General features: G+C 48.1%; 1 long non-coding RNA gene across 1 annotated transcript in view; it reads right to left on the minus strand.

Annotated features, from left to right (window-relative positions):
* LOC125620365 overlaps positions 1 to 24912 on the minus strand; it is a 111688-nt gene that overhangs the window by 38120 nt on the left and 48656 nt on the right. The window contains exons 3-4 of the long non-coding RNA XR_007351978.1: positions 7539 to 7638; positions 5418 to 5472 (exon numbers count right to left, since the gene is read on the minus strand). This is a non-coding gene — a long non-coding RNA (uncharacterized LOC125620365). The remainder of the gene's footprint in view (positions 1 to 5417; positions 5473 to 7538; positions 7639 to 24912) is intronic.

A 24912-nucleotide genomic window follows, 5' to 3' on the forward strand; every position in this document is an offset into this window, starting at 1 on the left:
CTCTCTCATGATGTGAATGATGGAGGAGGGCGGGGGGGTGGGGGCGGGAGGGAAGGGCAACCAGCCACATGCACACTGCTGCCCACTGCTGGGCTTCTCTGGGCCTGGTATATCACATACACCGTCCCATGCCAAAGTCAGTGTCACAACCCCAAGCAGTCAGCACTGTGACCAAGCTACAGGTGCAAGGGGGTGCATGGTGAAGGCAGTGCAGAAAAGGAGCCCAGGCCTGACGCTAGCTGCCAAGGTGCCATTGCTTAAGTTTTGCCATGGGCAGAATATCTGTGTCCCTGCAAAATATATGCGTTGAATCTTTACCCTCAAGGGATGGCGTGAGGATGCAAGGCCTTTGGGAGGTGAGTAGGTCAGGAGGGTAGAGATCTTACAAATGCCATTGGTGCCCTTATGAAAAGGACTCCGGGGAGCTCACTTGCCCCTTTCACCAAGTGAGGGTACAGAAGGAAGATGGCTGTCCACGAACCAGGAAGAGAGTCCTCAGCAGATATGGAACGGACTGGTACCCTGATCTTGAACTTCCTAGCTGCCAGAACTCTGAGCGGTACATTTCTGTTGTTGATAAGCCCCCTCCTCGGTGGTACTTTTGTTACAGCAGCCCAAATGAACAAGGCAGCTTTCCAAGTACCTTTCCAAGACCCCTGATTTTAGCAGTCTGGCTTCCCCTTCTCCTTGATGATTTCTTTCCTCCAGCTTGAGTAATAGATTGTCCCTCCAGTGCCTAGTCATGGGTTTCATTCTGGCCATGAAGACCCTCCGGTAAAAGGAAAACTTAATGACAGATTCCCATGCAAGTGACCATAGCTGTCCAAGGCAATCCTCCAGCTCACCAGGTCACCCCTGGAGGCAGCCCAGACTAAACACGGAAACAGCACTTCAGAGGAGGGGTGAGAAGTCTCCCCAGGGTGATCCAGATGGTTTCATAAGAGGACTGTTCTCCTGGGGTCAGAAGTCAGCCTTGAGAACTTTGCCTGAAAGCCTATTTTATGTCATTGCAAAGGGAGGGGGGGTGTGGTCTCAGGGAGAGATAGTGATGCTGAAATCAGCTGGCCCTGGTGTAGCACACCTTGTAATTCTCCATTTGTCTTTGGGCAAGTCGATTCCTACATTATTCCAGGTAAGGCATTGGAGCTGGTGTAGGCAGACAGTTTAGAGTTTGGGAGTGAGGCAGAATGGGTTTGGATCATAGTTCTGCCATTTATCAGTGGGTCTGAGATGTGAGCTTCCTCATCTGTAAAATGCATAGCATAATAAAGGTAATGGTGGAAATTAAGAGTCATGTACACAAAGCTTCTCACACTGTAGGCCCTTAGTAACTACTGCATCAACCATTGGCCCTCCCCACTCAACCGGATCAAACTGCCTTAAGAAATGCTTCTGGAGTCCTCAGCATTCAGGGATCAGGTCCATGGTGAACCAAACTACATCCATTCATTGGGTTACAAATCCTATCCCTATAGGCTAACTCATCCAGGAGTACAAACAGGAGCGCACCATCCAGCTTCCGTGCCTGTTCGGTGGAGATATAGGAGGTTCTGCATCACCATGGACACTCCCTCAAGGGCCAGGCATGGATACAACAGGGCGACTCAACAATGCTGACACCCCAGTGGACAATGGGCCTCGCTACTATAGAATGCAGAAATCGGATTCAATCTGAGTTCAGGAATTGGATGGCTTCCCCAAATCAAGATCGTTCCAATCCTTTCAATGGGCTGAGCAAGTGACACATGATAACAGTAAGGAAGAGATACTGTCCCTGCTCTCGTGGACCTTAGATCCCAGAACAGGGTCAATTCGAGCAGATTCTGTGGGTGATTCTAACTTTCTCCTCTATTGGGATTATTACACACCCAGTGGATTTATGTCAGAGCTTTTATTGGTTTCCTTCTACCAGAAGGAACGAGCATCCCCTGTCCAAGTGTCAAATCACATCTCAGGGTGTCACAGGGGCTCTGGTTAGACATTTGGGTATGGTCCTATCAGGGTATGTAAAATGGAGGGCTTGTTCCTGGGGGCAAGAAAGTAGTCAGAGTTTTAAAGGATGAATAGGTACTTTGCAGGCCGTCACAGGAGGAGGAAGGGCACTGTAGACAAAAGCTACAACATGTGCAAACACCTGGAGGTAAGAATTAGGTGCTTGTCCTCAAAGCAACCATGAGAAGCTCCAGCATGGTTCAGTCTCAGGAGGGGAGGGGTGCCGGGGCTGTGAGGGATTTCCTAACATCTACCAAGGATCTCAATTACACCTGAATCTGCCTCTTACGTTGTTTTATATGGTTCTTGCCAGCTCTGCGAGTTTCGTTAATAATTCCCATTTTATAGGGCAGAAAACTGAGGCTTGGGATGGTTGAGAATGGCTCAAAGCCATGCAGTTAAGTTAGGATTTCAGACCCAGGTACATCAGAGGACGAGACCCATGCTTCGTCTCCTCTGCAAGCACTATCCAGCTTTCATGCTTCAGTCAATATTTGTTGAGCCCTGCTGGGTGCCAGGTACCATTCCAGCCTGGGGCCAGAGCAGCAGACCAGAGAAGGACCCTGCCTTCACAAAGTGAGCACTGTGATAGAGGGAGAAGGGAAAGGGGCATGTGGACAAATGCCCATGCTAATTTTGAAGGAATGAAGTGCTCTGAAGAAAAATTATAAATGAGAATGAGAGTCTGTGTTGGCCAAGGCTGGAGAGATGAGCCCTTTCCCCCAAGTAGGTGGGGAAGTCTTTCTGAAGAGGTGACACATAGCCAGACCTGAGTGATGAGGAGTCAGACATGAGGAGATCTAGAGGGACACAGGGCAGGCACTCTGCACACAGAGGAAAGTGCAAAGATCCTGCACATGTGCCACCTTGCGTATCCAAGGGACATAAAGCAGGCCAGCATGGAACAGAGAGAGCCATGTGGTCCAGAGTATCAAGAAAGGCCCGTTCACATGCTTCAGGGAAAGCGGTTTATCCTGGGTCAAGAGGATTTAAGGCCAGAATGTGGAGTAAGGCAGAGGTCCTATTGTCAGGGTTACAAGGGTAGCTTCCCTGGGAGAGTTGGCCTGGGACAAAGGAAATATCCCCCACTCTGCCTCTTCCCCACTGTGTGACCCTAGGCTAGTAATTTAACCTCTCTGAACTTCAGCCTCTTCCCATGGATAGTGGAGATTATAATACCCGCCTCGCAGACTGCTAATGGGATTGGGCACCAGACACTGGACCATCTATTTGTCCCTGCTAGGGAGTTAATGGAAAATCCCCTTGGAGATCATGGACCCTCCAGTGTGCTCTTGAAGGGCCACTAGTAGGACTCAGAAAATCAATTGCTTAACAAATAATCGCTTGCCCATCCTGATAATCGACAGACTTGTCCAAGCAGCCCTGGCCAATAGAAGTACTGGCCTTAGAGGCTGTTGCACTCTTCAAATATCCCAAGGCAAGACTCCATAGTTAACCTTTGATGACCAAAAGCAACCTCAAGTCTTTCTGAGTGTTCCTTTTTAAACTTTAATGTGCTCATGAATTATCTAGGATCTGGTTACAGTGCAGATTCTGATGGAGCAGGACTGAGTGGGCCTGAGCTGCTCCATTTCTTACATGTTCCCAAGTAATGGAGGTTCATCCAGGGACCAGACTTTGAGGAGCAAGGATTTAGAGCCAAATGGTTTCCATTGCACAGACAACATTGGACCCACCCCAGGAAGATTACCAAGTGACAGCTTGTCTTTAGTATTTTCTTATTGAATCCATTAGATAAATAAGTACTCCTAGAATGCCCTTTATGCACAAGGCATCATCTGGGAAGTTGGACTTCAGTGAGAAGCAAGGGCCACGGCTGCCCTTACAGAGCATTTATCCTGGTAGCTGAGAACCAATTAAGCAAGTGATTGGGATAATCTAAATGTGGGACTTGGGGGTCCAGGGTGTCAGCTCAAGGGAGTCTGGAAGACCTGGATGAAGTGGCATTTAGGCAGAGTGTTGGTCCTGGGGAGGTGTACAGGCACAGGGGCCAGCACCGCCAGGGGCCAAGGCTACCCAGCCTGTCAGAGGTACCAACTCAGATTCCAATCAGATCTGCCGGATCCAAAGACTTGCTCTGGCTAGTAACTTCCATGCTGCATGAATCAAGTCTTGCAAAAGAGAAGCTGCCAGCTGTCCTTCCCCGGAGATGTCCGAGCAGCTGGCCCCAGACTGGAAAAATATCTGGGGAGCAGAAACCTCGGCATCACCTGACAGGCGTGGCGATTATGAAACTTGCCTCCACACCAAACACATTGCACCACCGACACTGTCCAGGCATTGCTTCAAATGTCCTTCCTCCCAGTGGCTTGTGACTGAGAAGTGTGATCACCCTCTGATCGCTGCTAAGAATAGTCCTTTATTTTGCCTGTCACATTAGTTGGTTATCCCTGGGGTGAAGTTCATCAGAAAGTAAAAGTCCAACGACCTGGGAATTTCCAGGACTCTTCCAAGGGAAAGAGACAGAAATTTACCTGAAACAAACACACTCTGTGCCAGATAAAGCACATCAATACCTTATTTAAATTAAGCAGAGGTGGCAGATTGGTCTGGGAAGAAACTAAATGCTGCTGTGTGACTCTGGCAAAGTCTCTGATCTCTACTAACCTCAGTTTCCTCGTCTGTTAAATGGGAGACGAATTCCTACCTCACCAACTTTATATGAGTCAATGTTCATGAAATGTTAAGCTCAGCAATGATATATGAGGATGGGGAAAAGTCTTCATTACAATCTGGAGAGGTAAGAAAAGATGAGGAGACTGAGAGTCAAAAAGGTTGAGTTCTTGAGTCTCCAAAGTAAACATATGGTAAACCAGATTTGAAGTCCAGTCTACTTCTGAATCCCAATATCTTTCTCCATTCATTCTCTTCACAACCTCCTTATGTTAGAATTATATGCTTTTCCAATTGGCTTTGTTTGGCTGCTATAATTTGGATATGAAGTGTCCCTAAAGACTCGTGTTGAAGGCTTGGTCCCCAATTTCAGCAATGTTCAGAGGTGGGGCTTTTGGGAATTGATTGGCTCATGAGGGCTCTGACCTCATTAGTGGATTGATTCATTGAGAGATTCATAGCTGAATGTATATTTGGGAGGTGGTGAAAACTCTACTGTCATGTATATCTAAAAAGAACCAATTTTTTAAAAGTATATGGTGTAATAAATAAATAGATAAATAAAACAGGCAAATATATTTTCCTGCCCAGAAATATTAGGCTTGACCATTGACTTATCTCAGGCAAAGGAATGTGGATAGAAATGACAGCATGGGAGTTTTGAGCTGACACCTTCAGGGGCATGTCTGTTTCCCCTCCTGTCTTGCCCCCATTTACTATGAGAAGAGCAAGCCAGAAACCCTTTAAGCCTGGCCCCCAAATCACCCAATAGGAGCAGACCCACACCTTACCCAAAGCCACACCAGCCTGCAACTTGAACCAGAGCTTCTCAGCCAATCCTCAAACCTGTGAGAAAAATAAATGCTTGTAATTGTAAGCAACTGAATTTGGGAAGGTTTGTTACCCAGCATAATTATGTCATATCTGACTAATACACAACCATAACATAACCAAGTTGGGCCAGCTCAGTAAGAATTTTCAAGTATACCTACTATGTGCAATGGAAAGTAATAAGTTCATATTATCTCTACCATCAAAGATATTGTTATTACTTTTTATATCTCTTCTGCCTAGCATAATCTTGATACAGGGTAGAAAAATCACTCCATTTTGTATGAAAAATTAAATAAATGGGTGCATGGAATGTATATTGTGGAAGAGCAAAGTGCAGCTCCATTAAAACAGACCTGGCATTGTTGAGGCAAATATTGTCCAGGATCTCAGTGTGGTCTCAGAACAGCCTATCCAGAACATGTGAGACTCAGCTGATCCTAGGAGGACAGGAAGGGTTTAAGGGAGTAGAGCATAGTCCCCCAGCCACATCACTACTGGGCTGGAGAAAAGTCAGACACAGTGGGTACAAATCTTCAGGCTGCCACGCCTAGCTGTGTGACCTTGGACAAGTCACATGTCTCTGAACTTCAGATGAGTTCCTCTCTTCCCTTGGCCCATGAGGGCCTCCTCCTCCTATGTCTGCCTATAAAGTCTTTCTTGAGTCCCTCCTCCCCTCCCTGAGGTGTCAACTACCCCCAACAGAAATGATCTGGTCCCCACCATCCTTTGGGGTCCTCTCTGCATGCATCTTTTCCCTGTGTGGATGATGGGCTACCTCAGGGCAGCCCCTTCCTCAGCCCTGGATGTGTGCAGCTCTAGCACAGTGCCTGCACCTAACAGCCTATTGGTAAATCCTTGCCAACTTTGACTAAGCTAAAGGAGATTGCACCTAATCTGTATATATATTGTTTTCAAGAAGGGTCTCAGGGTTAAATATATATGTTTTTTTTTTTTCTTTTTAATACATGCTGAAAAACTCATCCACACAAACAAACATGGATGCAAACCAACATGTCCAACACGGCTCGAGGAGGTTTTTGCAGACTTGTCTCCCATTTAAGGCCTGTAATTTCCCTCTTGGCCGACACTGGCTTTGACCTGGACCATGTTTCTCATCTCATGGCAGGCAGCCTGCTTGGGTTTGGGTTTAGTGTTGCTTCTTTTTTTTCTTCCTCGGATCTGAAACTGAAGCCGCAGGCCTTTCCAAAACCCCTTCTCAGCCGTTAGCTGCCATGTTTCATGTCACCTGCGTACCCCTTCTAGGCCGTGTGGATCCATAATTGTATCCAGAGGTCCAGTAACAAGCTGGCAAAGTGAATTTGTTCTAGAAGGGACGAATGGGAGGGACCCACCTGGGGACTATGTGTGACCCATGCAAACCCTCTGCTGTCCCAGAGCCAGCTCTATATCTGATGGGCTGGCCTGCCAGTCAACCTCCAGCATCAAAGAGGTTAGGGAGAGTGGAGGTAAACTGAGGCATGCAAAAACAAAACAACTGGATTGTGCTGCTGAGAGGGCTCATGAGGACTAACCCCTGGGCAGGCAGCAGAGCTGGCTGATGAGACAGCGCTCCAGGGTCAAGCATGGCTGTGTCCAAATGCCGGCACTGCTGATCCTGCTGAGCAGGTTCTTGTACTTCTCTGAGCCTCATTTCCCCTCCTGTGAACTGGTAATTCCTACCTTGAGGGGCTGATGCGAGTTCTGAATGAGTTCCTGTGGGTGAGGGGCTAAGCACTCTGTGAGAAATGAATGAATGGTGATTTCCGTTGCTGGAACAGAACCTCCAGTTTCAGAACTGGAAGAGCCTGTCCTGATCCTCCCTACCCTCACCAAGTCAGCTTCATGGCTCCTCCCACAACCTGGGCTCACAGCTCTTATAATGGGCCTCCCTGTTAGAAAGTTCCTCCTCAGGCTGATCAGATGGTCTCCCTGAGTTTTCACCTGATGATCCTTCTCACTCAGGACCACAAAAACAATCTAGACCCTCACCCCGCATTGTGGCCCTCTGCAGAGAAGGCAGCTCTCAGGTGCCAACAGAATTATCGAGGCTCTAATTAGGTATGTACATATACATATACCTGTGTGAACATAAAGAAAGAAAGGCTCGCATATATGATCAGCTCTCCACGTCCCTGGGTTCCACATCCATGGATTCAACTGACCATGGATCAAAAATACCTGGAGAAAAAAAAAAAAAAGCATCTGTACTGAACATGTGTACCCATCTATTTGGGACAACTGTTTACACATGTATAAGCAATTGCAAGGCACATATAAGAGGTGTGCTTAGTCTAAGAGGCCCAGGAGAGCATCTCAGAGGAAGTCGTGTTTAAAGTGAGCAGGAGCTGGGAAGTGGGTGTGCAAAGACCTGTACCTAATAGTGATGAAACAGACACCCACGCACACCCCCTGAGTGTTTGAGGCTACATATTATAATTGTCAGATTTTCAGTGTTATTTGTCTCCTTAGGCCCAGTGTCCTCCACTGCCACAGCCCCTGTATTTCTGCATTAACTTCTGCACAGTCAAGGAGAGCTGGGTTTGGGTCCAGGCTCTGCCACTCACAAGCTAGGTGACCATTTCTCCAGGGCTCTGCCTCCACAGGGTAGAAAGGGGACGGTGATGCCTCCTCCTGGCTGCTGTGTGGACTGGATGAGGCAGCACATGGAAAGTGGCCCTGCAGGTGGCACATGCTTGGCAGACGCTGGCTTTCTTTCCTTGTTTGACAAGATAATGCCAGCCCATCTGACATTACACCTCTCTGATGGCAGCTAGTGTCAGACTCTGAGACAGTTCCAGTACATTTGGGTTGGAACCAGGTCATTCCAGCCAGTTTGGGGATGTGAGACACCCTAGGTCTGGTGGGTTTAGGACCCAGAGTGAACACTGAGGCACAGGACTAACCTTGCAGAGGCATTGAAGGTCACGGAAGTCAACCTTGATAGTCACTACTATGAAGTTTCATGCGCACAAAGGGAAGGAAGAATTTAATCCAAAGTGGAGTGATTAGTGGAAGCTTCGTGGTGGAGGTGGTAGGAGTGGCAGACATCCCTAATGGTAGTAGTAGAGCCACAGGAACCACAGTGCTAGATCCCAAAAGTCTTCCACAGGTTTCTCTCAATTGCTAGATATCTCTCTCTCTCTCTCTCTCTCTCTCTCTCTCTCTCTCTCTCTCTGTAAAAGGATCTTCCAAGATTATAATGCACTCCCCAACCCTCAATCGCCCTCGACTGTTCTTACAATAAATCCAAAACGCCACCCCATGTCTTGAAGGCCCTCTTGTGCTCCCTCCACCAGGGGCCTGATGTCCTCTTCTAACTTCACAAACAGGTGGATGGGGCCTGTAGGAGCCAGGCTGCAGTAGTCCCCTGGCAGGAGTGCCCACGTGGCACCTCTGCCTCAGTGACCTCAGGGAAGGCATCAAGGCTGCCAGAGGGCGAGCAGAAAAGCAGACTGTGAACCGCGTGCCTACTGCAGGGCCTCTCCGAGCAACCCTGCAGACCCTCTCAGGAGGTTCCAATCACAATTATGGCCTGAAGGAGCATGCAAAGGGACATCGTTGAAAAGAATTGAATGCCAGGACTGAGTTTAGAGGTGAGGGCAGGGTTATGAAAACTGACCAGAGAGGCTGGCAGAGCTTGGAGCTGGCCACAGGGGGAAGCCTAGACCCCTCCACAGGTGCAGGAACAGCTGAGAAATGTGTCCTGAGGCCCGATAACTGAAGCTAGGACAAGCCCCTGCACCCTCCCCCAGAAGTTATGGCCATTTTGGTTCCAGTCAGTGCCAGAACTGTGGCAAAAAAAAGGAGTTCAGGAGGAAGAGAGGGACAGAGCCCTGGCCTCTCTTCCCACGCTCCTCTCTCCCACCCTCTTCCTTTTGGCCAGTTATAGGATGGAATTGGGATTTAAAGGGTAAGGGAGTCTGGGTAATGCAGTGTTAGGGAGTAACCTTCTAGCCTAACCTTCTAGGGCTCAGAGCAGGCAGGGAAGAGCATTAAAAGAGAAGGGATAGGAAGGGCCACAAAAAAGAATCACCAATACAGCAAGTGCCCTGCATCCTACAAAGAGTAGGAACAGCCAACCCCAGGGGGTGAACTCTTCCCCAAGAGAGAGAATGCCATTTAAGGGGAAGAGTGAGCCTGTCTGGCAGGCAGTTTTCCCAGCCAGGCCAGAGTGTTCACATAGCACCCGGGTCCTGTGTCTGGTGCATTTGCCAGAATATTCCACACAGCCACAAACATCACATACTTTGGCCCACGCACAGCTATGGAGGGCACAGGGGTTGTTCTCCAATCGAAACCCTACCCATCTTCCCCAGGACCCAGATCTGGGCTGGCAGCAAGTGACTTCAGTGCCACCATGACAGAGGCAATGATGATTCAGATCCAAGAACAAAATAATGTGAGTCACGATGGTGGGAAGAAGCAGGTAAGTGTGGGAAGAAGCAGGTAAGTAGCCTGCTGAGATCATTGCATGGATGGAGAAGTCAAGCCCAAGTCTGCCAGCTGCAAGGGCAGGCTGTTGGCCACCATGCCAAACTGTCCTCCATGCCACCTGGAGCCCACAGACAGGCAGTAGAGAGGCAGGAGTCCTGCCCATGGCTTACGCAACACTTCAGGGTCAGAGGGTCAAAGCCTGCCACTCCAGAGTGGTTTTACATCATTGGCCCTGTGCCTCAATTTTCCAGCCAAGTTAATCTCTGTGGTATCCTAAGCTCATCCTGCTTTCTCTAACCCCTGGACCTTTGCACAAGCTGTTCCGTTTGCCTGGGACATTGCCTCCCCACTAAATCCTCTTGCAACTGGACTAACTTCACCCTGGTTTAGTATCACTTGCTCCACAAAGCCCTCCAGGGCACCCCAAGTTCTGGAAAGAAGCTTCTCCTGGAAGTGCTGCACGTCTCTCATATTGTTGCCCACAGGACTCAACCATTCTTTGGATGGTTCTGGCTCTTGGCCTGTCTCCCACACCAGACGCAAGCCCTGTAAAGGCTGAGACAGCTGTCTTGCTTGCCCCTGTGTCCTTGGAGCCCAGCTGAGTGGCAAACACGTGGAGCAAGTGGGTGTTGCTGGTACAGGTCCAGCCACACTGGGAAGCACAGCTGATGCTGTAGGAGCAAGTAGAAGGGAATTTCTCCTGTGAGGGAGCAAAGGGCAACCAGGACCCCAGGGAGGGACCCCCAGAGCAGGAGCTGCCTAGCTGAGAACCCCACATGGGCAGGTTTCTATTGAGCACAAGAGAAAAGGTATCCCCAGGAGATGAAAGAGCAGGCGCCAAGGCTGGGGGGGTGATGGGTGCATCACTCCAGTTACAGGAAGTGAATAAAAGGGGATTATGGAGAGGAGCCTGGGAGAAGGGAGACAGGGCTGGGTGAGAGGAGACCACGTGGGGACCTAGAGGGACAACTGTGTAGTGAAGAGCACAGCTGAGGCTTAGAAAGACCTAAGTTGGGCTCCAGGTTTTGCTATTTTCTGGCAACTTCTAGCTTTTGTGGAACCAAGGATAAGCTGCCTAACCTTTCTAAGCCTCAGATTCTTCCTTATAAAATGGGATAATACTAATTCCTGTCCCTCAGAGAATTAAGTGAGATAATACATGTGAGGGCTTTGCACAGTAAACGGCTCGTGGCAAGCCTCAACAAGTGACGACCCTTGGTGGCTTGGCTGTCCTTTGTGGCCATGGGAGGTGGGGTTTGCTATTACAGGTTTTGTCAACTAGAGAGAAGTTGCTTGGAAAGGATACGTGGAAGGGAAGAAGAGAGGGAAAGTTTTGAGCAGGATCTTGAAAACTAGGTTTCAAGAGGTGACATAGGGGCAGGAGGAGCATGAGCTGGGATTGAGGGCACTGAAGTGCAGGGGCTGTCTGGGGCCAGCTCAGAGGCCAGCCATGCAGTGCACTGGATGGAGAGGGCTTTGGAGTCAGGTAGGGCAGGGCGTGTCTTAAAACACCTCAGACTTCCTCCCTGAGAAATGGGCTGGTCATCCCTGGCTCCATTATGGTGGTCATAGTCACTGGGGGCTGGCATAGTCATTTGTGAGGTGTCCCCGTGCTATAGGGGAGACCAGAGAGAAGGCTGAGCCCACAGCTCGGGGAGGCAGGGCTTCTGTGTCTCCCCTCCCCCACCGGGACTGCCTGAGCCTAGTGCCCTTCCCTCCCCAGCCCTGGGGACAAAGGCCTCCCTGAGCCCCTCAGCAACCTCACTTCCTGCCCCACCCACTCTAAACAGGTGAACCACAATGACCAAAGCCTCCTTTTAGGGTGCTGGATTCCCATGGAGACTCTCTGGGGAGAAGGACTGAGAAGAGGAAGCCAATGGCGATCAGAAGGCTCAGTCCCAGTTGTGGGAGCATCTTCTGGAAGTTCTTCTGGAACTTCTTCTCCCTGGCCTCATCCACCTGGGCGGGATGATATGCTAAAGTCCTTAAAAGGCCAGGCATCTTGGACTCCCAAGTCAGACCCAAAGGCTCATGGCTCAAATAGGGTCAGGGGTGTTCAGAGAGGGACAGGACACTGCTCAGGGCCACGCAGACTGCATTATGCTGCAGCCTCCGCTTGGCCTCCCAACCAGCCCTTGCAGCCACTCTTCATACTTACTGGAATTCCCTTTTTTTAAAGGCAAAGCTGAACGACTTTACCCAGATCTCACAGATAAGAGAAGGGGACCCAGCACTTCTCATTGTGCTATGTGGCCTGAAGAAGCAGTCCAACAATTAAGTCATCTGGCAACTTCAAAATCGGCCTGACACCTCCTCACTCTGTACCCTGCCAAACTTTGCTGCATACAATCTGCACATGTCATCCCCCATCAGCAAGTTGATGTGACCTTGGGCAAGTTATTTAAAATCTCTGTGCCTCTGGTAGCTTTTGACCCAGACCTTGCCTACCCCAGCCTCAGCCTCCTCTCCTGTTATTCTCCCTTCCCCTGCCTCCAGATGCCAAGGCCATTCCCAGGTGTCATAACATCTTGCTATTCCACCATCGTGATAACAAAAGCGACAACTTCTCTCTACTGAGTGTGAATACCATGCTAACAGTGTCTCTGCAAGGTCTCTTCAAACTAGCTCTCTCTCCTCTCTCCCTCCCAGCTGCCTAATAGGCCAGGCTTCCAGCTCCAAGGCCACCCTATCCTCCATACTGGCCAGGGAAAGTCCTCCCACAACCAGTAAAGTATTGTACAGGCTCTACTTCCTGTCTCCCCTCTTTTCTATTTTGAGCTCCTTGGGAGGTACTGATGTATTAATCATTGTGTCATTGAGAGCATCTAAGTGTTTGACATAGTGCAAATTAGCCCTTTAGTAAAATGTTGGAGAAAAGAATGAATAGATGCCTCCTGCCACGCTATTCACCTCCTCTAGCCAAAGCTGCTCTTTTCAACTCTCCTCCAACATCAGGGGAGCAGTTACCCTCGGGAGGTGCCTGCTTAGTCAGGATCCAGACCGCAAGTAGGGAGAGAGGTAAGGGGTAGTTCTAAGTAGCGTCAGTCTCCCTGCACAGTGGATTCTGTTATTACACCCATTAAATAGATGAAGAAAACAAGACATGAGGGTTAAAACCTGCCCTAACTTCACTTCTGGTATGCTAGCAGGTGGAATTAGGATGGACCTGGGGTTTGAAGGTAAGTAGACGTCCTCTAGAGAGACTGTGCACTTGACTACCCTCTCTGCTGTCTTGTACATTTATTAAGCACTTCCTGTGTACCAGCACCGTGCACATACTCCACATGCAATACTGATTCACTGTTGTGGCATGCCTGGGATGTTCTACTGGTTGCCCTGCTTTAGAGATTGCTTTACAGATTGGGAGCTATGTCTGGGCTAATGCTTCGCACTTGCAGGAAGGAGTCTTCTGGCCAAAGGGCAAGAGTTAGCTTTGACCTTTATTCAAGGCTCAACTGAGGAAAAGGTCTCTGGAATAAAAGTTAATCTTGGGAACAATGTGAATTTCCATCTGCAATGGGTCCTGTCCCCTTGCTCCATCTCAAATCTAGTCTGGACAGTTGCCAAGAAATAGTTTAGTTTATAAAAATAAAGAAAGAAAGAAAGAAATAAAAGAATGTGTTTGGAGAATAGGCCCTAGCTCCATTACCCTGCTCCTCTCTCAGCTCCTCAGGGACTGGATAGCATTCCCTTTCAGGAGAAAAAGAACTCTGGATCCATTGCATGATGCCCGTGGAGTCCTCACTACAACATTCAAAGATCTGAGCAACCCAGGCAACTTGCCATTAAATACAGCAAGTATGGCACCTCAGTCCATCAGACTTCAGCTGGAAGAAAATGTGTTAGTATGCAATATTAACATGTTTGCCTTATTACTGACACAGTTGTAAAAAATATAATTTCATTATATTTCTTTTTCTGGAGAAAGGAGTTCACAAGAAGTGCCTAGGGCCCGGGAAAATCATAATGCAGCCTGACTCCTTTTTGTCATCTGTAAAACACAAATCATCACACTTTACACATCATTCCACCTCCCATTTCCAGACTTGAGGATTGGAAGGCTCCCCAAGGAGACAGAGGAGAACACCTGGATTCCCCCAGCATTGCGTTTGAAGCTCTCCACTGGTGTCTGCCTTGAGCTCTTACTGATTTCCCCCCAAGCACAACTCTCCCTCCAGAAAAACTGTGGTTCACACTTCCAGCACAGGCTGAGCCTTGTGTGCCAGCAGGCCTGTGTACACTCAGGACCTGTTTGCTTCCTCAGAACATGGCTCTACCTAATTGGCAGAGTTCAATGCAAAATAAAAATGCAGAGTCCCTTGCTCAAAAAAAAAAAAAAATTACTTCAAGACAGAAAAGCAGAACATCCCATCATATACAGGGCTCTTCTGAGCTCAGGAGCCCATATGACTGCATAGCTTACATGCCCATGAAGCCAATCCTGCCCACTCCTCTTTCCTGGTCAGCTCAAATCTCACTTGCCCTACTCCCCAAGACAGTGGGAAGTCACAGAATACAGCACTTAGATTCTAGGCATGGTGCCAAGTGTTTTACAGTCAGGGAGCACATAGATAGCATTGTGGTCCCTATTTTGTAAATGGGGAAACTGAGGCTTAGTCAGCAGGTGGCAGAACTGGCATTTTAACCAAGGGTTGCCTGAGTCCAGAGCTCTAGCAACCCTTCCGAGCCTGTGGCCTTTCAATCTTGCCTCTGCCTTTAGCTTCTGTGGACCTCAGGCCCTATCTCTGTTCCCTTAGGCTCTGGGCATCATCATTGTTTTTGGTCCCCCAATACCCCAAGAGGCCAATGGTCTTCTTATAAGCCCAGAGTAGTTTGGGGTTCACAGGACCAGTTTTGAATCTAAACACGTTTTTCCTTGGACACTTGAGACTTATCATCAACTTCCCCACCTTCCCTGTGTCCCCAAGTCCAGTCAGTTTAACCTTAAGGTCTCTTGGGCCCCACATCTCATCCCAGGGCCAGTGTTATTCAGGCCATTTTATCCCTGCTTGATGTCAGCGTTCCCCTCACCAACCTCTCTCTCTCTCTCTCTCTCTCTCTCTCTCTCCTCCATCTGACATCTTGTCTTTAAAAAAATTCAGACTTGACAAGTCACCCCTCTTTAGAGTTCCTCTGTGGCTCCCTACCACCTCTGGTCCCTTAGCCTGCCACCAAGACCCCACCTATCCCTTAACTTGAACCCTCCCACATGACCATCACTAATTGATTACTTGAAATTCGAAGGATGAGTCATGCTTTGTCATGCTCGGTGCTGAGTTGCAGGATGTTCTCCCACCTGGAATCCCTTCCCAGAACTCTTAGAAAGCTGCTCCTACCAAGTCGAGACATGTCCATCATCATCTCTCACAGGAATTCTTCCTCAACTCCTGGCCTTCCCATGGGCTGAGGTGAGGGCTTCTCTCCTGGGCCCTCACAACTCTCCAAGCTCACATCTGGCCCAGGTTAACCCTCCTGGGCCTGGAGTCTTTGCAGGTCAGAAGGGCAACTAATTCATGTCTATACCACCAGCCTCTAGCACTGGGCTTCTCTGAGATTTAGAGGGACAAAGGAAGTATTCACAGATAAAATCTATAGGTGAATGATAGTTGAGCTCACCAGACCGGCATGAGGGACCTTATCAAAACAGTCTGGACACAGTTATATCTCTGAATTAGGCAGAACAAGACCCAGATTAGAGCAGGAACTTTGAAGACACCAGAGAAATAAGATGAAGGGGTTGCTTACCTGATGTGATTGAAGGTCCTGAGAGGAGACCAACATTTCCCACAAAGGAGATAGATGCATATACTTAGTAAATGAAGCAAGTAGATTTAGAAAATTAGACATCACTTTCAGCCAAAATAATAGGTCATACAAAAGGCAAAAGTTTAATCACAACACAATATGGCTCAGCCGGGATTTATGTGGTCACTATGTTGTAAACACTAATCTAACCAAAAATTATATTGTAACTAGATCGAAGAGTTGGGGGATAGTGTTGTGGCTATGCGGGGGAACAGAGTAAGTTTTCCTTCCATAATAGAAAGTCAGCAGGGCATACCTCAAGCTGAAAAGTGAAGGAAGATGCATAAACATATTGTTTAGAAATATGGGGTTAAATAATTGGAAGAAATATTAGGTAGTGCTATCTAATAAGATTTGGGGGCAGAAGGGAAGGGGGTTGGGGAATGAGCTGTAAAGAGCCATCTGACTTTTTGAACCAAATCTATGACATTGGTAAAGGACACATATAATTTTAAAATATAATCTGTGTTGAAGGTGAGGACTATAGGAAGACAAGCATCTCTATCAAATCAGTGTGACTAATGTCCCTGACACAACTTGGGCAGCTAGCTCATCAGAGCCCTCCCAGATCCAGGAGCCAGACTGGGCCAGGCCACTTGACATGCCCTTGGTGACCAGCCCCACCCTCCCACATTCAACGTCATTCATGCCCATAAACTGGCCTCCTCCCAGGCCTCCTGCAGATACCACGTCTTCTGCCTCTTGGATTTTGCTCAGGCTGTGCCCTCTTCTTCTGTTGATATCCTTCCTCACCTCTGCTTCCCCGGCTCCTCCCACCAACAGGCCATCTGGGACAACTGTGCTCACCTGAGCCCAGCATAGCTCTGCAGCTACTTGTTGGAGATTTGGGAGCTCTACTCAGCCTCTCCTGGGCCTTTACCTTTTTGCTCATGAGATCTGCATGAGAAGCCCTGAGGAGCTTGGTGGCAGGCCCACCTCTACTGTGTCACAGCTGAGGTCCTCTGTGTCTTCTCATCTGGAAAATCAAGAACTTCTGGCCTACTTGCCAGGGTGTTTGTGAAAGCAGTTGATGAGAGGTTTGGGAGAGAACTAGTGCTAACCACCCATCTCCAGGCTCTCTTCCCCAGAGGGCCCCATCTCTCAGCAACAGCAGCAGTTTATAAAGTGTTCACAGAGTGTCTGACTCTCCCCTGGGGCATCCTTATCTCATTTAACTCCTTCAGTGGGCGGCCTATCAGCCTTCCATATGGCGGAAACAGGCTCATCAAAGGCAGGTGCATTTGCATGTTCCTCTTCTCCATTAGACCACAAGTGGCCCAGAGGCAGGGAGAAGGGCACATTCACTTTCTCGGCAGCATTGTGCACAGAGCCAAAATATGGAGGCCACCCAAGTGTCCATCATAAGCAAAATGCAGTATGACCACACAGTAGAACGTTATTCAGCCTTAAACAGGAAGAAATTTTTGCCACCTGCTACAGCACGAATGAGGACATGAAATAAACCAGTCGCTAAAGGACAAATACCATGAGATTCTGCCGATATGAAGTACCTGGAGTAGTCAAATCTGTGGAGACAGGAAGCAAGATGGTGGTTACCAGGGGCTGGGAGAAGGGGGAGTGAGGAGTTAGTGTTTAGAGGGTCCAAAATTTTACTTTGGGAAAATGGAAAAGTTCTGGAAATGGATGGGGGTGATGCTCATTCAACCATGTGAGTGTACTTATCACTGCTGAAATGCATATTTAAAAATTGTTAAAATGATGAATTCTATGTTCTGTGTATTTTGCTACAATTTAAAAAAGAAAACTTTTAAAATGTAGCTAGAGATGTAAAGCAGAATAGAGGTTGGTAGGTACCAGGGAGAGAGAGACAAATTTTGCTGGAAATAATGAAAAGCTTTGGGTGTAGACAGAGATGATAGTTTCCCAAAGTTATGAATGTATTTAATGTCATTTCACAGCATGCTTATGAATGGTAAAGGTGATAAATATTATGTTTGGATATTTTAATACAATCAGAAGGAAAAATCTGGGCTCCTCTATGCCCCTTTGATATCTTTGGATGCAGAGTGTCATGCAAAGTGTAGCACACAGTAGGTGCTTAGGGAATTGGTTGGTTTGAGTAGACATCTTTTGGAAAGCTGCCCATCATTCAGCTTGGGAGACAGCAAACACCATCAGGACTCTGACTTGAGTCATCTCTGTGCCACCTCTAGGTTTCAAGAGTATGCAAGATTTCCCAAGACAGGGACCGCAATAACTGCGGTAGCACAGAGAGCAGCTATTCATTGCTAGACTTTTTTTTACATGCTTATTATAATAGCTAACAATTATTGAATAATCACTTGATGCTAGATACTATTTTAAACATTTTGGAGGGCCTTACTATTACTACAACACCTCTTAGATTGTTAGTATTAGAATTTGTGTGTGTGTGTGTGTATGTGTGTGTGGTGTGTGTGACTGAGACTACTGAGAGGTTGAGTAACTTACCAAAGGTCACATAGTCAAATTGTAGGGTTGATTGCTACAGTTGACCCCCAGGTGATCTGATCTACCTAAAGATGATAACAAGGGCTTCAGCAACCCTCTGGTGTCCCCTGCATTTCCTCTATCCCTGCCCAGAATGAAAAGAGAACACTTTCAAATGGAAACAGGAAAGAAAGAGGAAGGCTTCAGAGGTAGGAGGCTGTAGTGTGGCTCCACATTGAGTGTTGATCCCATTGACTTGGTTTGAGGCCTGGCCAGGTGCTTTTTTTGTTTCTGTGGCCCAGGACAAACTACTGTAACTCTCTAATCCTCCATATCCTCACCTGCAATGTGTCAATTGCAACAGTATCTGGCCTGTGGAGTTTTATGGGGATTAAATCAATTAGTAAGTATAAACCTTTTTAGTGAGTGTGGTGCTGGGGTGAGCACCCACTGGTTGGGAGTTAGGTGTCTGCTCACCTACTTCCTGGAATGATCTTGGGCAACTCTTCCTCCCAGAACCCTACTGATCTCAGCTAGGAAACAGAATTACCCAAACCAGCCCCACAGGTCTGTCCCGAAGATTCAAGGAATACTGTTTCATACTAACATCTATTTATAACTTTAATGTGCTCTCCCAAAGCATCGGAGGCACCCAACAGCAATGCAAGATTATTTTCACTGGGAAAGAAAGAATTGGGGACTCAGAGAAAGGATAGCAAGAAAAAAGAAGAGCAAATGAAATCATTTTGTAAATGACCTGACCACCCTGACATGTGTTCAGCACTCCATGAATTTTATTGTCTTCTGGTTGCAATTTTTGGCCCCAGTGATCTGGACACCCAAGATATAGCTAGTACAGGCTCATTCAGTGTTAGAGGGGAGAGGGATGTAGGCCGTCAAACCAAGCAGAGACAAGCTTAGAAGTTCTGGGTCCCATCTCAAGCTTCAGAGATGCTCAGATCTTAGTTTCATGATAAATTGGGCTTCTGAGTACAATTTCATTTGATGAAAGGGTACCACTATTAGATAAAAGGAAAAAAAAGAAGAGAAAGGAAAATAAAAGCAAGCAAAAAAGACATTCATAATTCTAATTCCCTGATTTTACAGAGGCATATATTGGGACCCAACGAGAAAGCAAGTTAAAATATAACTGGCCATTTATATATCTCGGAGAGTTTTTCATGGGGAGAAATCTACCAATCACAAAATAAATCCTTTATCAGTTTCTCTCCATTAGCAAACATAGAGCATTTTCTACGTTCACGCCCCTGTGCTGGGATCTAAGACCTGAGTGAGCCCTTTCTGCCCTTTAGGAGCTCAGTCTCGAGGTGGGGTCAGAGGCACTTAGATGCAGAGAGACAGGTACTGTCACAGGCTTGGAGTCCTTTGATATGGGCAAGACCGCCCAGGTTAGGGGCCCAGGGTTGCCTCATGAAGAGGAGAGGTCATGTCAAGGAAGAAGAATAGGCACTTGTCAGGCAGCCAGAGTGCTGAGAGTCCCCCTGGTTTTCAGCATTTCAGTGCTGCCACCTCCCTGTCCCCTCTCCAGGCTGGAAGGAATGTGTGGACAGGAGTACAGTCCGCTTGCCCCTCCTATAGCCAATGCCCCCAGAACAGAGAAGGAAAGGAAGCAGGGAGAGAGGGAGGAGGGAATTCTAGGCAGAAGGAAGAGCACAGGCAAAACCAGAGGTAGAAAGCAACATGGTTCTGAGAACATTGAGTGGTTGGGGATGAAACTGGCCTCAGCAGATGACTCAAGTTAGATTAGACAGAGAAAGGCTGGATTCTGTTTTGTAGATAATAAGGAATCCAGTGTCTTCATTTTGGATTCCTATCTTAGAGTATTATTATGAATGGAGAATAAAATGCTGCACAGTGCAGCAAACATTTGGAGAACTAAGGAACAAATAAAGTTGATGTGTCATGACCACTTCCTGCTAGATGAGCAGGCTAAGGGCTTTATGAGCACAATATCATCTAACCTCGTGGCAGAGGGTACTGGTTCTTCTACCCGGAGGTGCAGACTTTATGTGACTTGTCCACAATCTCGGCCCAACTGGCAGAGCTGGCGTTCATACTCAGGTTTCTCTCACTTTAGAAACAGATCTCTTACCTGCTCTGCTCTTATGCCACACAAAACCGTTAACTGACAGTGTTTTAAACAACTCCGTTGAGATTCTATTTCCATCCCCTGAAATCACACTGTGGAAAAATCATGGGAATGAGACGATGGCCATCCTGGCTTATCTGCTAATGGTAATAACGGTGGGCAAGTCTCCTCTTCTCTCTGGACTGGGGGGCTGTGATCTATGTCTAGGCCACAGTTGGGGAAGACCCACGGGTATGTCCTGAAAGAAACTGCTAAAGAGTTGGATAGGCGAGGGGGAACTTGTAATTTCCTCATGTCTAGCTACTGGCCTCTGGCCCCCCGGCAGAGGCTTCCTGGGGCAGGTCCACTCAGCCCCTCCTTCTCTCCTGAGGGCATGCTTCCCAGGAGAGGTGCTGAGTGGGGGATCCCTGTACCCCTTGGTGGCAGCAGGTGATGTCTGCTTGCACCAGGTGGTCACTGTGCTGAAGGGCATGGCCATAGGACAATGATGCTGGCCTCTCCTCTCCCTGCTATTATAGGGGAAAACCAACACACAAACACCCCAAAACAACACCTCTGCTGGCCTCGAAGATTTACTTCACTCTCTCTGTACAGAGAAGACTTGCATTTCCTGGTGGCATGAAACATCAGAAACAACCAGAGGGCCAGGAACTCAAGTAGGTCAGAAGAAGAGGAAACTTCAACCCAGAACTCTTCCCGGCTGTGCAGGGCAGAGGTTAGCAGCGTGGGCTTAGCCATCAGATGCCTGTGGCATGGGCTTTGTTCTGCCACCCACTACCTGCGTGACCTGCTCAGGTCATTTAATGACTATCAGTTTCCTCATTTATAAGACATAGATGATGATGATACCTGTTTTGTGAGTCTATGTGAGGGGCAAAGGCAGGTAAAGACAAAGGTTGGCCACGGGATAAATATGCAGTAAATCCATATTCGTGCTCAACCCAAAGCTGACCATTCTTGAGAACTTCTTGGTCTCCTCCTATTTCCACCTAATCCAGTTCTTCCAACTATACTGAGCAGTTGCCAACTTCCAGGTCCTTCTGAGCATTGGGTATGCAGGGATACAGAAGAAAAGGAATTCATAGTCTCAAATTCTAAAAATCCTCGTTGACCTTGCCACCCATATGCTAATAGCAAAAATGATGATGATGATGATGTTAATAATAATAATAAACACTTTATGCCATTTTGGGGGCAATAATGTAGTGCTGGACACTACATTATCTTATTGGATGCTAACATCCATCACAGTCCTTGGGGATATGTACAGATATTCCCATTGCTGAGGGAGCTGAGGCTGGAGGAGTGAGGCGATTAAGTTACTTGCCATTGGTTCTGCCGCTGAGAAGTGTAAACCTCGGATTCCAACCCAGCTCCTGTAGGTTCTAATGAATCCCTCTCCTTCCAAGTTGCCTTTGTCTGAGTTCAAAGTTTTCACATCTGGGCTGGCACTTCTGAAGGATTTAGTCCCCCAACCATCCAGCAAGGCAGGCACCTTTATTCCCAGATTCATTTCCTGAATGAGGGCGCCAAGAGCAGGCTCAGTACGGGGCCTGCCATAGCTCAGCTAGCAGGAGATGCTGTCTGTCTTAAGATCAAGCAAAAGGCAGCTCTGAGGCTGCCACTTGGTGAGGAGCCTTCTGCAGAGGCGAAAAATATGTGCAAACAAAACCAACAGCTTTCTTTATGTTCCCTAAAGTTGCTAAAAATGCCTGTGGGTTTGCACACAGGCAGATGCTGTGCTCACAATGCTGTGTGGCTTCTGTCTTCTTGGCTCTGGCAAGAAGAGACCTGGCAGGTATTTCTCACATCTTTGTTAAACACACAATCAGACAAGGAAGGAGTTCCAAGGTAGTTCCAGGGTGTGGATTTCGGCCAAGTCTCCTTTTATTTGTTAAGTTAAGGGGAGAAAAAGAAAAGAAAAGGTACCTCATGGATGAGCCTATGATCCCTGGGTAACTCTGGTGTGGAAAAAATACATTTCCTCTACTTGCGCTCAGATGGCCCTGCACTTAGTCTGAATTATTTTACCTGTAAGCTCTGTGACCTTGGCCAGCTGAGCCAACCCCAGGCTTCCCACCTGGCAATACTTTCTGCAGAAATGTAAGCTCTGCTGAGGGCCTGTCTGAAATTTTTCTGCATTTCAGTGCCTAGAACAGTGCCTGGCACTGTGTCTCACTTAGTTGAATGAATGAATGAATGAATGAGTTAGTTAGTTGCTATCTTATGGGGCTAAAAGACCATGAGTGTGAAATTGCTTCTGAAAATTGTTACACAAATGTATGGATCTGTGATTGTCACAGAACATGGTCTGGGTTCTAATAAAGAAATGTACTCAGTCCGACAGTGAGTGCTTTATGAGCTTTCACTTGGTCTGACATTGGGATACAAAGAAATACGACACCGGCCCTTCCCTCACAGGCTGCAAGTTCAGTAGGAAGATACACAAGTAAATTAAGTCCTGCAAGACAGCAGAGGTAAGCATGGGCGCTGTGGGAACAGACAGGAGAGAGTGACTAATGCACACTGCAAAAGGGTGGATCAGGGAACTTTCTGGAAGAGGCGTTCTGGGACAGTACCAATTTCAAATCTATCATCAGACTTTTCCCAGCAAATCTGAGCCCCAGGGCCACTGGCTTACATATCACCCTCCCTTCAGCCCTCCTGTTGTCATCTTCTATGCACATTCCCTTCTTCCCACATGATGGATCAAAATGCTGGGCAAAACCCCCACCCCGGTTAGAGTGACTCCACCTACTCTGCTGCCACCCGTGCAATTGACCATGACCTGAAAAAAAACCTTCCAGACACAGTAACTGGCCTGGCGAGCCATTCACTCCCGACCATCAATGACTGCCGACCTACCCTCGTATCTTCTGAGCTCCGGCTCCCCCTTGGTCAGCGTCACTTCAGCTCAAGAGCTTGCTCCTACCTCACTGAGGAAATAGCAGCCCAAGTCTCCCCACTGTGACTGGTGAGAAGGGCAGGCCGCACTCTGCCTCAGGGCAGAGCTGACGGGAGACTTCCAGAGACATTCTCCCAGCAGACAGGACACTCGAAAGTCTGGAGGTGTGAGCGGGAGCACGTACCAGGGGAGAGTCAGCTGTGTCCCCTCGTTGACTCACTGGGCATGTGGCGGCCAAGGCTGGAGACGGGAAAGCTACTGAGGGGCAGAGAGAGGCAGGTGGACTGAAGTGATCTGGAGGGGCCGTGGGGAGAAGGTAGGTGTTTAGGTGGACACTGAGAGAAATCATGGCGGGGTTTGTGGGCAGCACAGAACCCATAGTGGGAGGGGGAGGCCATGTCTTGTGAGGCCAACCGCCCCATATGTGCCCTGACTTAGAAGAACAAGGCTTCCCGAAGAAGGTGATGTCCGCAGCCCAGGCCGCTGGCTCCTGTGCTGGCACTCTTCACCTGCTCCTTCACCCTTGGCTTGCTTGATCCTCTGTCAAATGTTCCTGAGAAGCAGTGGAAGGTTCTCCAAGGGGTACCGAGGGGGAAGTTTGCATGGAGAAGTGGCAGCTTCTTCCCTCATGATAAGCAGAAGAAGATAAAGCCAACAGAAATCACTTGTTCCAGTTGTCAGAGTGCTGACTGTGTATGTGACTGGCAGTTAAAAAAAAAAAAAACCTTTCTGAACACCCCTCAGGCATGATGCTCGCATTCCACTGAGGGCTGACTGGAGGTGAAGGAGGAAAACACCCAGGGTGTCTGGGTGGAGGTAGACCGAGAGGAAAAGAAAAGCAGAAGAGAAAAGAAGAAGCAAACAAAACAGAGAGAACTGAGGGATGGGGGAGGTCAAGAAGGCCCTTACTGAGAAGGTGGCCTGGAGCTGAGAGCCCTGTGCTGCCTCCAAGGGGGGCAGGGAGGTACCTCGCAGCAGCAGTAGCAGCAGTAGCAGCAGCAGCAGCAGCAGCGAGGAGCCAGTATGGCAGGGACCGAGGGAAGGGCAGGAGGAAAACGTGGGTCTGTAGGGTGCTGGGGAAGGGGCGGTAGATCACAGAGGACTTTTCGGGCCATTGTAACTCTGGCTTTTATTACTCTGAGCAGAGTTGGATCCTGAGCAGAGAGACTGACTTGATGGATTTGTGTTTTAACAGGGTTTTCCTGGGGACTGTGTTGAGAACAGAGTAAAGCGGGACAGAGCTGGGAGCAGGGAGCCCTGTTGTTGAAGATGTGCCGATGATCCAGGTGACAGGCAATGGTGCCCAGACTTGGGTGGCAGAGGTAGTAAGAAGTGGTCAAATCCTGAATATTTCTAGAGGGAAAACCAACAATGTTTACTGACAGATTGGAAAGGTGCTGAGAAGTGAAGAAGGTCCCCAAAGATTTTGTACCTGAGCAAATGGAAAGATTGAACTACTATTAGCTGAAGTGGGAAAGAAGCCATTTGGGGTTGTTGGGGAAGGTAGGAGTCAGGAAATCGGTTTTTAACATATTAAATTCAAGATGCCTAAAGACACCCACATGGAGGGATTGACTAGGCAGGGGAAAGCTGGGCTAGAAGACCATGTGGATGTCCACCGTATGAGTGGACAGGAGCATGGATGCTCTCACAGTGGAGGAAAATGCACGGAGGAAAAGAGGACCACGTACTGAACCCTGCGCCTCCAGGGTGGAGAGTTTGGGAAGATGGGGAGGAGCCAATAGTAGACACTGAGGAGAAGCCAGTG

The sequence above is a fragment of the Marmota marmota genome, unplaced genomic scaffold, assembly GCF_001458135.2.
Source record: "Marmota marmota marmota unplaced genomic scaffold, marMar, whole genome shotgun sequence".
In the NCBI taxonomy this organism is placed as follows: Eukaryota; Metazoa; Chordata; class Mammalia; order Rodentia; family Sciuridae; genus Marmota; species Marmota marmota.